The sequence below is a fragment of the Ahaetulla prasina genome, chromosome 11 (genome assembly GCF_028640845.1).
Source record: "Ahaetulla prasina isolate Xishuangbanna chromosome 11, ASM2864084v1, whole genome shotgun sequence".
NCBI classification, from domain to species: domain Eukaryota; kingdom Metazoa; phylum Chordata; class Lepidosauria; order Squamata; family Colubridae; genus Ahaetulla; species Ahaetulla prasina.
This window is the reverse complement of record NC_080549.1, coordinates 4,139,208-4,154,378: the sequence shown is the minus strand read 5'-3', so window position 1 is coordinate 4,154,378 and position 15,171 is coordinate 4,139,208. Positions and strand designations below refer to the sequence as shown.

At 43.5% G+C, this 15,171-nt stretch overlaps 1 protein-coding gene across 1 annotated transcript in view; it reads right to left on the bottom strand.

Moving 5' to 3' along the window:
- Positions 1-15,171, bottom strand: part of AFF2 (ALF transcription elongation factor 2) — a 340,517-nt gene that overhangs the window by 320,110 nt on the left and 5,236 nt on the right. The gene's annotated exons all lie outside the window — the stretch shown is intronic.

The window sequence follows — 15,171 nt, the reverse complement described above, 5'->3', positions numbered from 1 at the left end:
TTGATTATTGGTCTTCAACATTACCTAGTTGGTGGTTCTAGTTATATAGAGGATGGTTCTTTCCTAAAGCTATCCCTCAACGTTCCCCAAATGGTTGATTGATAGATTGTCATCTTCTACCTGAATTTTTCATCCTTAGATATTCCCTTCCGGGTTTTCTTCTTCTTCTTTCTTTCTTTCTTTCTTTCTTTCTTTCCTCCCTCCCTCCCTCCCTCCCTTCTCTTTCCAGCAGGCATGTGAGTGGCCGCTTCTGGGTGGTGCAGGGAGCAGGGGATTGCGGGACTGGCTGGGAAACTGTCACCGAATGTAGAGAATGTAGATCACATGACTGCAGCAGCAGCCTGGCAGCCCAGCAACCATCAACAGTAGTGTAGTCGCCGGCTCTTCCCCCAAATTTCACTTGTTTACTTTCACAATAATTCCGAGAAGGAATGACTACATCATAGCTGTGTCAAATCTGGAAGCTGGTACTTCTAGATTTTGAGCGTGAACATCTCAGTGGCTTCATCACAGGGAATGGTAAGTAGGCAGCCCCATTTTACATCTCTGAAAGCCTAAGGAGGAAAAATCCTGGCACATTAAGCTGAAAAACTGTGCTCTTCTTAGTACTGCTACTAAGTGCTCCAGTAAGTTTTCACAACTTACATTCTGTCCGTATAAAGCAGTTTATTTCTTTTGGGATTGTAGGCAGCCGTTTCCTTCCCAGTTTTAAATTACCTAGCATCTAGATTTACATACAATATGGAGTCCCTTCAGAGTAGTCCCCCCTCGGTATGTGAGACCATCCGCAGGCTTACATTCTACTTTTCCTATTAAACTTTTTTTTTCTGTTTAATTAAAATTGTTTTTAATTAAAATGCAAATATTCCAGGACTGGAACAATAAATTGTTTACACTAGACTGAGAAAAAGCTCTCGGCGGGTGAATTTCGGTTTGTCAACTGTACATTCAGACTTCACTCTTCAGTGGAATTGGATAGAGAGAGAGGTGTGAGTTCCTTTCGCAGATTGGCTTAACGCATTCCAAACGAATGAAAGCTATTCCAATTTTTATCAAGGACTCATGTAGAAAATGTGACACAATTTCCCAGTAGTGGGTTTCAAATCCCGGCGCTACTGATTCACTATTGGGAGCGCGAGCACGTGGCGCTTCTGCGCATGCACAGAGCATTTTTGATGATGTCTGGGCGGGTGGGTGGAGCCTCCCACCACTGCTGCTACCGGTTCGCCTGAATTGGGGTGAACTGGTAGCAACCCACCACTCTTCTCCACTGCTAAAAATATAACTAGAATACTGCACTTAAACTTATATACCGCTTCATAGTTCTTTTACAGCCCTCTCTAAGCAATGTAGCAATTTGCCCCCAACAATCTGGGTCCTCATTTTACCCACCTTGGAAGGAAGAAAGGCTGAGTCAACCTTGAGCTGGTCAGGATTGAACTGCTGGCAGTGGCAGAGTTTGCCTGCAATACTGCATTCTAACCACTGGGAGGGAGGGAGGGAGGGAGGGAGGGAGGGAAGGAAGGAAGGAAGGAAGGAAGGAAGGAAGGAAGGAAGGAAGGAAAATAGCAATAGCACTTAGACTTATATACCACTTCACAGGGCTTTCCAGCCCTCTCGAAGCGGTTTACAGAGTCAGCCTCTTGCCCCCAACAATCTGGGTCCTCATTTTACCGACCTCGGAAGGATGGAAGGCTGAGTCAACCTTGATTATTGGTCTTCAACATTACCTAGTTGGTGGTTCTAGTTATATAGAGGATGGTTCTTTCCTAAAGCTATCCCTCAACGTTCCCCAAATGGTTGATTGATAGATTGTCATCTTCTACCTGAATTTTTCATCCTTAGATATTCCCTTCCGGGTCTTCTTCTTCTTCTTCCAGATGGCCACATCTGGAAGAAGCCTGACGTCACAAGTCAAGACATAGGGCACTATTTTTTTTTTTGAATTTATATCCCGCCCTTCTCCGAAGACTCAGGGCGGCTTACATTGTGTAAGGCAATAGTCTCATCCATTTGTATATTATATACAAAGTCAACTTATTGCCCCCAACAATCTGGGTCCTCATTTTACCTACCTTATAAAGGATGGAAGGCTGAGTCAACCTTGGGCCTGGTGGGACTCGAACCTGCAGTAATTGTAATTGCAGGCAGCTGTGTTAATAACAGACTGCATTAGCCTGTTGAGCCACAAGAGGCCCAACTCTATCACAAGGCCTCACTCAACCGCGACAATTTAAGAGGCGTGGACTTTAACTCCCAGAATTCCACAGCCAGCCGTGCTGACTAGGGAATTCCACATACCTTAAAGGGAAGGCTGGCGAATTCTGGGAGTTGAAGTCCACCCATCTTCTAGCTGCCAAGGCTGAAAAAAACACTGCTTTCAACAATTCCTTGGCTTGCTGAAGAGTTGTGCTCCATGCCAATCGGTGCATTGCCACCTAACGTGAAAAGCACATGAAACGTGGCCTTTTGGGTGTGTATGTTGTCTTGATGAGATCTAATTACCTCTTTGCTGTTGTGTTTTTTGCTGGTTTCAAAGGGAAGAGGCTATCCAGGACTGCCGAGGTCGGTCTCTCTAAGGCCTGAGAAGGCTGGAAACACAATTACAAGAGCATAAACAGCCATAATTGTATGCTAAATGCCTTTTGAAAAAGCCGAGTGTTTCTTAGCTCAAACTCCCACTTGCTGAGACATTAGAACAAACAGTACATTAGTGAGTGCAGGAATGAGGGGGAAGGAAGAGGAAAAACCTTATAGCTGGTTTCCTATTTGAAGCTCAAGGTTGACTGTCTTTGGTGGCTTTCCTGCAGAACTTTCATGACCCAACTAGGTAATATCATCAATGCTAGAAGGGAAGGAGGTTTGTGGAGTGGAGAAGAATAGCAGGAGGAGGAGGAGGAGGAGGAGGAGGAGGAGGAGGAGGAGGAGGAGGAGGAGGAGGAGGAGAGGAGGAGGAGGAGGAGGAGGAGGAGGAGGAGGAGGAGGAGGAGGAGGAGGAGGAGGAGGAGGAGGAGGAGGAGGAGGAGGAGGAGGAGGAGGACAATGACTGAAGGATTCTTGGTGCTCTCTGAACTTGGTGGCTTTCTTGCAGTTGTTGCATGACCCAACTAGGGAACATCATCAGTGCTAGAAGAGAGTGGGGTTTAGTCTCATTAATGATGATGTTCCCTAACTAGGTCATGCAACATCTCCAAGAAAAACCCCAAGCTCAGAGAGGAGTAAGGACCCCAGAGAAAGGAAGTATTTAAAGAAAATGAGAAGCCGTTAAGAAACATTTTATGAAATCTGTATCATAAATTGTTTATGGGAGGAACTGACATGCGGTGCACCATAAAAAGGGATATATTTGTGTGTGGCTGTACGCGTACACACATGCATATATAGATATCTCAACTCATCCATTGTGGAGAGATACAAAACCTCATGCTCACCTCCCAACCTCGCTCAACTAAACGCTGTGCGCCCTTGTGGTTAACACACACCAGAGAACAACAAAAAGTTTCACATCTGTTCAAAACACGCCAACTTCCTCTTTCTTTGGGAACAGGTGGCCAAAGCGAAGCTTCCCCCAAAGAGCTAAGCTATTCTGGGGCTGTACTCATTTGTTCGTTGTCGGGTGGTTTTTTGTTTTTTTTTAACCCAAAGCCTCAAGTGAGCATCGGCGCGCATCTTCTCGCCTTCGTCCACAGAAGATCAAAGCTGGTTGTTCAAAACATCCCCCCACCCCCCAAGCAACTCTGCAATCAGGGAGGATAACTCCAGTGCTTTGCAAAGTCAGCTGCAAGTCAATTAGGTATCTCACACTGCAAGCGAGCGCCAAGGGTGATGCTCGCTCACCTTGTGGTCCCACGGTGCTGCGAGAAGAACGTGCTCTCCAGAAGGGTGACGTGTCCCAGCCGTTGAGTTCCCTGTTTAAATCAAAGCTCGAGGCAATTGGTTCACTGACTAAGATCAGCCACCCCTCCAGGTTTCAACATGGGGGCCAGGAAGGCCAGCCTAGTGTAACATGCTATCTTTTGTGTGTGTGTGTGTGTGTAATATATTTTTTATTATTATTTTTTAAAATTATACATTTATATTGTGTGGGAACAGAGCTGGTTCTGGGTATCTTTCATATTAATCTGATTCACAATTACCATATTAGTCATCTCTATCACATTTCTCAAATTTAAGTAATCCTCATTACATTGTTCAACATACGTATTCAAAACATATAACTAACTCAGTAGTGAAATCCAATTTTTTTTACTACCAGTTCTGGGCGTGGCTTGGTGGGAGTGGCTTGGTGGGAGTGGCAGAGGAAGGATACTGCAAAATCCCCATTCCCATCCCACTCCTGGGGAAAGGGCATTGCAAAATCCCCATTCCCACCTCACTCCTGGGAAAAGGATATTGCAAAATCCCCATTCCCTTCCCACTCCTGGGGGAAGGATATTGCAAAATCTCCATTCCCATCCCACTCCTGGGGAAAGGATATTGCAAAATCCCCATTCCCACCTCACTCCTGGGAAAAGGATATTGCAAAATCCCCATTCCCATCCCACTCCTGGGGGAAGGATATTGCAAAATCTCCATTCCCATCCCACTCCTGGGGAAAGGATATTGCAAAATCCCCATTCCCACCTCACTCCTGGGAAAAGGATATTGCAAAATCCCCATTCCCATCCCACTCCTGGGGGAAGGATATTGCAAAATCTCCATTCCCACCCATCCACCCCGACTCTAGGACCAGCCAGAGGTGGCATTTGCCAGTTCTCTGAACTATTCAAAATTTCCGCTATCGGTTCTCCAGGACCTGCTGGATTTCACCCGGACCTAACTCCTCGTCTTTATCTCTACCTTCATCTATATCTTTCTTGTTCTAACTAAACATTTCTCTATTACATATGAACAAATTTAACTGGGTTTCATTTATATTGATCCAATTCACGCTAACATTGTTAATAATCTCCATCCCATTTATCAAATTTATATAATCCTCATTATATTATTTATACAGCTCCTCTTTAGTACTCCAATTCTTATCCATTTTTTCATATGAATCCAATTCACAATAACAGTATGAACAAATTTAACTAGATATCATTCATGTTGACGTGTAACATGCTATCTGTCGGGTCCCAAGAGCCAAGAAAAATACCTTACTATATCTGAGTAAGTACCCTTTATTATCCCTCACCTATAGACAGAAATCTTGCCAAACAAAAACTCTGAGAATTTCTATGGAAGAGCCTCCTCATCTCTCTTTCTCCAAACCAAACTATCTCAACTTTGCTATCTCTTGGTCCTCTGGAATGCAGCTCCTCCCTCCCCCCTCCCTCCTGGGAATCCAGACCACATTCTACCACACAAGCTACAATGCACAGGAGTTTGCAATGGGATCGTCTTTCACCGCCATGAAACCTGCAAAAATGGATTAACCGCGCGAAGCCATCCAGTCGAGATAGCTACTGAAGGTCCAGGTTGGCTCTGCTATGAAAGTCCACCAATATCTACCCCAACCATGAAAAAAATTGAACATTGTTTCGTCCTTGGACAGCAAAGCAACTAGTGGTACGCATAACACCAGACATGTCACTAGAAGGCAAAATCACAAAACTGTTTCTCACTTTCTTTGGTCATGTCATGAAGAGGAATTCACTAGAGAAATAGCAATAGCACTTAGACTTATATACCGCTTCACAGTGCTTTCCAGCCCTCTCTAAGCGGTTTACAGAGTCAGCCTCTTGCCCCCCGACAATCTGGGTCCTCATTTATACCCACCTCGGAAGGACGGAAGGCTGAGTCAACCTTGAGCCTAGTGAGGATCAAACTCCTGGCAGTGGGCAAAGTCAGCCTGCAATACTGCATTCTAACCACTGGGAAGGAAGGGAAGGAGGGAGGGCAATAGCAACAGCACTTAGACTTATATACCGCTTCACAGTGCTTTTCAGGCTCCTCTAAGCGGTTTACACAGTCAGCATATCACCCCCAACAATCTGGGTCCTCATTTATACCCACCTCAGAAGGATGGAAGGCTGAGTCAACCTTGAATCTGATGAGATTTGAACTGCCAAATTGCAGTCAGCCGGCAGTCAGCAGAAGTAGCCTGCAGTACTGCACTCTAACCACTGTGCTCTTGCACCGAGAAAGCAATTATGTTTAGAAGAGTTACCAGTAAAAGGAAACCAGTTCATCCAAAAACATGGTGGCTGGACACCATCAACGTAGACCGCAGCCAGAGCATAGAACAACTCAAGTAGCGCAAGTTTGAAAGATGTGGAGAAACCTGCCCCATAGAATCGCCAAGGTTCAGAAACAAACAGAACAGATAACATCATCGACACCTTGTTTCCCAAGGAAGCAAACTGACTGACCCCGTTGGCCTTATCTCTTCTTAGGAGCCGAGGTCAGGACCGTAACCTCGATGAACTTGGCTCCTTGACAAGTTGCCCATTATCAGTTCTTGCAACTTTGACCTGATCTACTCATCCTCCGCTTCCGAGTTGTGCAGCCACTTAAGCCAGACCACTTACTAAGACAAGCAGCACATTTCATGGTGCCATGCCTGCCTGTCCACAGATCGCTTTAGAGATTTTACGGGTCACACGCTGCTAAACCTCCGTGCTTCAACTCTGCAGGTCTTTGTGGAGTTTTTTTTTATTTTTTATTTTATTTTTTATTAAAAGTGTCAAATCAATGGGTGAACAGAGTGGTTGGTACCTGGCGCCATACATTCCAATACAAATGAAATTGCTTCGATTAAACATGATTATTACATTCGATCAACTTATGTATTTCTAATAACAATACACATCCATGTTAGATTGCAGCCTCTCATTATTCAATTAGTCCACATTTTCTCATTATTACCTTCATTTTGTAAACTAAAAATGTATACATTAATATTCCCCTTATTTCTATCACTTATGGGAAGGGAGATTTTGCAGTAGCCTTCCCCTACCACGCCCACCAAGTCACGCCCACCAAGCCACATCACGCCCACCAAGCCACTCCCACAGAACCGGTAGTAAAAAAAATTGGATTTCACCACTGCTGTATCCTATTTTCTCTGCAATAACAAGCAACGAGAGAGAGAGAGAGATAGGGAGGGAGGGAGGGAAAGAGAGAGAGAGAGAGAGGCAGGCACCAAAGTCACCTATGGCCATTTCTTATGGCCATAGAGTTACAACTATTTCTTTTTTAAAATATATATATATATTACCCATGCATCTATGCCATTTCAGCCACTTGATTTAGCACTATGGTTTAATCCAATAAATAATATGAAGCAAATTCATGCAAACCTTTGCAACATGCGAACCTTTGATCTCCTTGTTGCAAGCCAACATTTTATTGGGTACAGAATTTAAAAAAAAAAAAAAACAACTAGGAATCTCCTGCGAAGCAAGACCCCTCCCAAATCAGACCCTGTTCCTTTTGCTCCTTAGAATCAGACCTAGAAAAAGAGTTGAGATCCCCTGTGTCCCTTTAGCTCAGCAAGGCCAGTCAAACAATTCACAGGATTGTACGATGGACAAATGCCATCTGTTTTCACTTACTACGGTTCAGCAAAAGACAAAATTTGTCAGGATTTTTTTTTTTTTTAAAGCCACCAGACTTTATAATAGATTGCATTACCGCCTTTTCGCAACGAAAAAATATTTATTATGTTCGCGCTAAGGAGCCCAAAACCACCCCCAACCCTGTGAAATTAGAGCAATGAAAATACAGGCAAGTCTGGACTGACAACATTTAGTGGCTGTTGAAGGTTACGATGGCACCGAAAAAGGTGACTTATGTCTGTTTTTCATGCTTACGACCATTGCATCACACCTACGACCATTCTTAGGGAATAAGATTCCTTGGATTGCCTTTAAAGATCGTATTGTCAATTGCTCAGCTGACCAACATCCATACCTATCTCAGTTTGGCTTTTGCGGCTTTATTAATTTATTAAATAAATTATTAAACAAATTAAGTTTAATTAATTAATTAATTAATTAATTTACTTGGCCTAAGAAGACTTCTAATCCATGCTGCTGAGACATTTGTTTCTTTCTTCCCCTCCTTGATGTCACCCTTTTATCTCTAGATATCTCTATTAGTCTGCAAATAATTAGGGTCAGACAGTACGTGGCCAAGAAGCACCAGAAAGATTTCAAGAACTCTTGTGATTAGTAAGCACCGATTAACCAGCTGTCCTTCAACAGAAGAAGCGTTTGAGCATGTTTTCTGTTTTTCATCTTTTCATCCCGGCTTCCTCCTGGCCACTGCAGCACACGGAAACTGTAGCTATTTTTAAATAAATATTTGCTTAAGCTAACCAAAAACTCTGCTAACATACCGAAGTTCTAACACATACACCCACAGGCGCGCGCACACTATGGAAACCCTGAAGCCGAGTCAACGCCATCAAAGGCAGATCCGTTAGTGCCACAAGGGCAGGATTTTATGAAGGAGACCAGTGGTCGGGTGGAGGAAAAGCCCATAAGAGAGTAAACAAGGATTATGGGTCTAAAGAAGCCAAAGAAAAGAGAGAACTCCCAAAGGAGAGAAGCTTCGGCCAACAAAACACCATGACCCCTTCTATCGTAACTGGTTGAATCAAACGTCAGGCGGAAGATGAGAATTGAGGCAGAAGCAGGGGTGAAATCCAACAGGTTCTAAAGAACTGGTAGTGGAAATTTTGAGCACCGCGGAATATTGGGAGTTGAAAAATATCAACAGCTTCAACAATTTGTGGGAGTTTCATCGCTGGAAGCTTTCAAGAAGAGACTAGACTGCCATCTGTCAGAAATGGTGTAGGGTCTCCTGCTTGGGAAGGGGATTGGACTAGGTGACCTACAAGGTCCTTTCCAACTCCACTAATCTGAATCCATCTAAGATGATCAAAGGCCTGGAGACTAAAACATACGGAGAACGGTTGCAGGAACTGGGCATGCCTAGTCTAGTGAAGGGAAGGACCAGGGGGGACATGATAGCAGTCTTCCAATATTTGAGGGGCTGCTACAGAGAAACACCTGAAGGCCAGACAAGGAATAATGGATGGAAACTGATCAAGGAGAGATTGTGTGTGATCTGATCAAGTTGACTTTGTATAATATACAAATGGATGAAGACTATTGCTTAACACAATGTAAGCCGCCCTGAGTCTTCGGAGAAGGGCGGGATATAAATTCAAATAAAAATAATAATAATAGATGGAAACTGGTCAAGGAGAGATTCAACCTAGAAATAAGGAGAAATTTTCTGACCATGAGAACCATCAACCCATGGAACAGAAGTTGCCTTCGGACGTTGTGGGAGCTTCATGACTGGAGGCTTTCAAGAAGAGACTGGTCTGCCATCGGTCAGAAATGGTGTAGAGTTTCCTGCTTGGGTGGGGAGGGGGTTGGACTAGATGACCTACAAGGTCCCTTCCAACTCTTGTTATTCTGCAGTCCAACAACATCTGGAGGGCCAGATTACCCATGATAATCTAGTCCTGGGTCTTCTCCTTGGCTCCGTTTCAAACATGCCGAGACTGTGATGAAAACCATGTGAAGTTCTACTAGCAGCAAATATTTGGCACATGACAGTAGACTTCTTATTCTTCTTTCCTACCCCTGTTAATTTCTGTGGAGAATTGCAGACCCCTCACTCAGCCAACAGCTACAAAAAAAATAATCGTCCTCCAGCATAAACCTCCTCAAAAGTGAATTCTCTCTCTCAAACCTTTTGCAAAAGGCCTCTGGGATTTCTCCAATTTTTTTTTTAAGAATCGCAACCTCCTCCAATTACTCATTAGCAAAACGTTTCAGCTTTTGCTGTCCCAACTTTGCCATTTCGAGGAGATCGAGATGCTCTGTTTACAAAAGACTGAAAGCCAATTCTGCTTCGACATTCTTTGCAATCCTAGGAAGAATTGAATAAATGACAGTCGAATCTCACCTCCTTCTCTTCCTCCCTGCTCCACCCCTAATCCTGACACCAAACCATTGCATCTGATTTAATTAGCTTAGTTTCAGCTGTTTATTTGGACAGATCTTAATCCATTAGCTACATACCACAAGTCTGGCAAAGCTTTCTTTCTTTCTTTCTTTCTTTCTTTCTTTCTTTCTTTCTTTCTTTCTTTCTTTCTTTCTTTCATTTATTCTTTCTTTTTTCTTTCCTTCATTCCTTCTTTCCCTCTTTCTTTCCCTCCTCCCTCTCTCTCTCTTCCTTCCTTCCTCCTTCTCTTCCTTTTCTCTTCTTTCTTTCTTTCTTTCTTTCTCTTCCTTCCTCCTCCTTTTTCTTTCTTTCTTTTTTCTTTCTTTCCTTCCTTCTCTCCCTGCCTCCCTTCTCTTCCTTTTTCTTTTCCTTTCTTTCTTTCTTTTTCTTTCTTTTATTCCTTTCCTCCCTTCTTTCCCTCCCTCCCTCCCTCCCTCCCCTTTTCTCTTCCTCCCTTCCCTCTCTTTCTTCTCTCCTCCTTCCCTCCCTCCCTCCCTCCCTCCCTCCCTGTCTGTCTGTCTGTCTGTCTGTCTGTCTGTCTGTCTGTCTATCTATCTATCTATCTATCTATCTATCTATCTATCTATCTATCTATCTATCTATCTATCTATCTATCTATCTATCTATCTATCAAAATAAATAAATAAATCCAAAGGAAACCGCAGTTCTTCAATAATAATTTGGAGGCAGGAGGGGAACAATCTGCAAAATAAGTTAAGCTCGAAAATAAACACAAATTTTTAGTTCCTTCGGCATCCCTTGTGTTTATGATCACAACTGCACACCTCAAACATTGCTTTCTCCCTCCAGAACCAAAAGGCTACATTTGGCGGTGCTCCTATATGTACCAATTAATTATTAACATAACATAACATAACATAACATAACATAACATAACATAACATAACATAACATAACATAACATAACATAACGTAACAACAACAGAGTTGGAAGGGACCTTGGAGGTCTTCTAGTCCAACCCCCTGCCCAGGCAGGAAACTCTACACCATTTCAGACAAATGGCTAACTAACGTTTTCTTAAAAACTTCCAGTGTTGGAGCATTTACAGCTTCTGGAGGCAAGTTGTTCCACTTATTGTTTGTTCTCACTGTCAGAAAATTCCTCCTTAGTTCTAGGTTGCTTCTTGATGAGTTTCCACCCATTGCTTCTTGTCCTGCCCTCAGGTGCTTTGGAGAATAGCTTGACTCCCTCTTCTTTGGGGCAGCCCCTGAGATATTGGAACACTGCTATCATGTCTCCCCTGGTCCTTCTTTTCATGAAACTAGATGTACCCAGTTCCTGCAACCGTTCTTCATATGTTTTAGCCTCCAGTCCCCTAATCATCTTTGTTGCTCTTCTCTGCGCTCTTTCTAGAGTCTTTATTGCTAAACACTCTTTATTGCTAAAGAATTTATTAAAATAACAAAATAATATAAAACACAGTATCAACACAGCACCTAATGCCATCTTCTGCAGAGATAGGTTCATGTCACAGTCTGATCAAGACTTTGGAGCAAGTGAGAAAAAAAAAGGAGAATGGGAATATTCTACGAACGGGCTATATAGCCCGATAAGGTCAGTTGGGTTTCTAAGAAGCAAGACGGCTTTTTCTGGTCCTGGTTCAGGAAATCTCTTTGGCTCCCAATTCCTATGGAGAAAGGAATCCAGCTTTGGACTAGTCCAGAAAGAAATGATCTGCCTTGCACTCTATAGGCCCCCAGCTATACCTTGTCTTTTATATTTACCTACCTATTTGTGGAGTTTAAGCTCCTTCTGTAAATGCTTATTTTCTCAGTTTGATGTAATTGGTCTACTGTTGATGCCTTACGTAAATCAAGTTCTTTTTAAAATCGTGCCTCCCCCACCAAAAAAAAAAAAAACCAACAAAAAAAAACCCGGCTGGCTTTTAAGAGAACGACTCGGATCATTTTAACATTAGGAAGGGAGGGATTTCTTGCCACTGCCGATTTTTTTTTCCTGCTCCTTAATTGAAAGCTAGCAAGTTGGGAATTCTGGGAGTTGAAGTCCAGGCTTTCGCAAGCAACAGCTGGGCTGCGTTTTCTTGTCTCCTGAAGCATCATTAAATTCTCCATCCCTGACCCACTTTTCCCAGAAGCCCTGTCAAATTGCATCAGCCTTACTCCCAAGTAAGCCTGCCCAGGATTGCACAATAATCTATTAGATGGCATTCCGTACCCCAGCAATGCAAGAGAAGTCTGCAACAACAATATACTATTAACAAGGAATTACATTCAGAAGGATGCAATTTTCTGTAGCCAAAGGTTTGTTGTTTCCAAATCTGGTCCAAGCTGAAATATTATCTTCTAACATTTCTTTTCCTGAAGGAAGGGAAGGAACAGAAGGGAGGGAGGGAGGGAAAGAAGGGAGGAAAGGAAGGAAGAAAAGAAAAAAGAAAGAGAAAGAAAGAAAGAAGAGAAGGCAGAGAGGGAGGGAGGGAGGGAGGGAAGGGAGAAGGGGAAGGGAGGGAGGAAAAGAAGGGAGGAAAGGAAGGAAGAAAAGAAAAAAGAAAGAGAAAGAAAGAAAGAGAAAGAAAGAAAGAAAAAAGAAAGAAAGAAGAAAGAAGAAGAGAAGGTAGAGAGGGAGGGAGGAAAAGAAGGGAGGAAAAGAAGAAAGAAAAGAAAAAAGAAAGAGAAAGGAAGGAAGGAAGGAAGAAAGAAAGGAAAAGAAAAGAAAAGAAAAGAAAAAAAAAAGAAGAGAAGACAGAGAGGGAGGGAGGGAATGAAGGAAGGAGGGAGCTTCATTTTTATCACCAAATGTTGTTCGAGCATCCAAAGAGAAGGAATGGGTTTTAAGATGGAGAATTTGCAGGATAATTGATTTCTCTCTTGGTCGATGCTTAGATTTTAGGACATCCTTAAGTTACACCCTATAATTTTTTACGTGGTTGTAATAGTTGTAAAAGGTGACGGTAAAGGAGTCCCTGAGGATTTTACTCTGCTAGTATAGGCCAACGATAAGGGTTGATGCTCATCTTAGTTTCAATGCCACTGAGCATTGACCAAAGATATTTCCAGGGTCAAGTGGCCAGCGTGATGTCACGGAGCACTGTTATACCTTCCCACCGAAGTGGTACCTATTTATCTACTCACATTTGCATGCTTTCAGATTGCTAACTAGGCAGGAGGTAGAGCAAGGACGGGAACTCAACCCATCACATGGACGTCGGGTCTCGAACCTGGGCTGCTGGCTTTCTAGCTGACAAGCCCAGTGTCTTAAACCGCTGAGCCACCGCCTCGCCCCAACGTCATAGGAGGAGAAAAGGGAAAATGACATCGAGGGAGGGGTGAGGGATGTGGGGCCATCATTCAGATGATGCTAGCAATGTCATTTGAATCTCATTCAACGACCCCTATGGCTGGCTTCTCCTGAATGCTTCCGTTGGTTGCATTTTCCAAGGAAACTGAGCCATTGTTGTGCAGAGTGGAAATCAGAGTCATTGGATATGAGATCCCATCACAAAGGAAACAGAATGAACAGGGTTGGAAGGGCCTTGGAGGTCTTCTAATCCAACCCCCTGCTCATGTAAGGGACTCTATATCCTTCCGGACAGTGGCTGTCTAACCTCTTCTTCAAAACCTCCAGCAATGGAGCATAATAAATAAATAACAAACAAACAAACAAGTACATATTTGGAAAAGCACCAGGCTTCCATGCGAAAGCACAGAATAAAGTAGACCATGGTTCAAATTAGCCAAGCTTTTCAAGGAGGTCTTAGGTCAAAATAACCAAGGAGAGAAGCAACCTAGAACTAAGGAGAAATTTCCTGACAGTGAGAACAATTTATCAGTGGAACAACTTGCCTCCAGAAGCTGTGAACGCTCCAACACTGGAAAGTTTTTAAGAAGAGATTGGACAACCATTTGTCTGAAGTGCCTAAGCAGGGGGTTGGATTAGAAGACCTCTGAGATTCCTTCCAACGCTGTTATTCTATTCTATTCAAACCAACTCAATCCTGCCTACCCCACAGAGTTGTCAAGTACAAAACGAAAGTATGGAGAAAAACTGTATGCACGGTTGATCTTTTCTGCTCCCCCCAAAAATGACATTGCTTGCACACCTTCTCCTTCTTCTTGTTCTCCTTATAAAACCCTTTCCAAACCAATCTTATTTATGCAGCTCTTTTGCTCGACCTCCCTCCCACCCCCCGCAAAAAAATCTGAAATCTCCAGTCTACAACACGCCTGAAAATCTTGTAAGCAAATCTTGGCGCGGGGATCAGTTGTATTAATCCCATCAGGCTCCATTATAGAACTCCGGGGCGATCATGCCAATAGAGATATCAAATTAATGCCGGATCTTCTGCTTCCCTGAGGCTGCCTGGAACCCAACGGAGATCCTGATGGCTAAAAGCTCATCCTAACTCAGAAGGGTGACTTGAGATGAAGAGAGAAGAAAGGGCCGTGTGTATCAAACAGAAGTATGGAGCAGGGGTGAAATGTTCCCGGTTCGGACCGGATCATCCGATCCGGTAGCGATCGTGGCGGGTGATTCGGAGAACCAGTAGCAATTGCGGTATGAAGCTCCACCCACCCACCCGGCTTTCTTTATTTCCTGGTTTTAACCCGGAGGTAATGTGTTTTGTACCCTCTGCACATGCGCAGAAAGTTTTTGCGCATGTGCAGAGAGTTTGCGCACGCAGGACATGTGCACTTCCAAACCGGTAAGAAAGGTAAGTAGATTTCACCCCTGGTTTGGAGATGGGAAAATTCGTGCCATGCACACATGAACAGGTTCGAATGTCAAAGTCAACTTTTCTTCACCTCCTCGTTGAGGTGCACCTGTTTCTCACCCAATGAATTCAGGGTGGTCCTTGCAGAAACCCGAGCAAAACAACACATCTTCAGATATCAATAGAGATTTCTTCTGCAACTAGAGCCATCAATCTTGCAAGCCCTGATTTTCCATTCCCCAAGCTGGTTATATTTAGAAAGGACGATCTGCATATTCTGCTTTTCAGAGCATGACACAACACACGGCCCTTCCTACTTATCCGCCAACTAAGCAGATCCAAACCCCCAGATCTCCAACTCCAAACCATCTCAGTTTTTCACCAAAGTAGACGTCCCTGGAAATGAAGCGATCCTTTCTTAGTAAGTAAGTAAGACCACCCCCTAGAGTCCTGCATCCAGTTTTGGTCACCACACTGTAAAAAAGATGTTGAGACTCTAGAAAGAGTGCAGAGAAGAGCAACTAAGATG